This window comes from Pteropus alecto, unplaced genomic scaffold (genome assembly GCF_000325575.1).
Source record: "Pteropus alecto unplaced genomic scaffold, ASM32557v1 scaffold23, whole genome shotgun sequence".
Taxonomy (NCBI): Eukaryota; Metazoa; Chordata; class Mammalia; order Chiroptera; family Pteropodidae; genus Pteropus; species Pteropus alecto.
In genome coordinates this window covers 6,832,749-6,833,116 of record NW_006435837.1, presented here as the reverse complement: position 1 = coordinate 6,833,116, position 368 = coordinate 6,832,749, and the positions used below count along the sequence as shown (strand labels likewise).

Genomic DNA, 368 nt, shown 5'->3' with positions numbered 1-368 from the left:
ACGGGGCGGCGGCGGCTGGAGCCCGTGCGGCGGTGCGGGTGCGGGTGCGCGTGCGGGCCCGAGCGTACGGAGGCAGCGTGCAGGGCGCGGGGCAGCCGACTCGCCGTGACTCAGCGCTTCGCCGGCGGCCGCAGGGAGGCGGGAGGCGGGAGTTCGTGGGTCTCTGGGGCCCCGGGTAGGGGCGACACTCCTTACTGACACACCCCCGTGCGGATCCTCTCGCTCCTCCCTCCCGTCTCTCCCCGCCTGCTCCGCTGCCCTTTGGCCTCTGCGCCCCTGCCCCTCCCGCCCTGGAGAGATGCGCCCCCGGGACCTGTTGGGGGTGCGCCGGACCCTCGGAGGGGTGTGTGGGCCCTGCACGTGCTCTG

The 368-nt window shown here is 76.1% G+C and overlaps 1 protein-coding gene across 2 annotated transcripts in view; it reads right to left on the bottom strand.

The window, feature by feature from the left end:
* The window catches only part of PIR (pirin), an 82,069-nt gene extending 81,939 nt beyond the window's left edge, over positions 1 to 130 (bottom strand). Inside the window, exon 1 of one of the 2 annotated variants that reach the window (XM_015589143.2) lies at positions 3 to 130. The gene's annotated coding sequence lies outside the window, so the exon portion shown is untranslated. The remainder of the gene's footprint in view (positions 1 to 2) is intronic. The other variant, XM_006911649.3, reaches the window with a different exon arrangement.
* Positions 131 to 368: the final 238 nt, after the last annotated feature.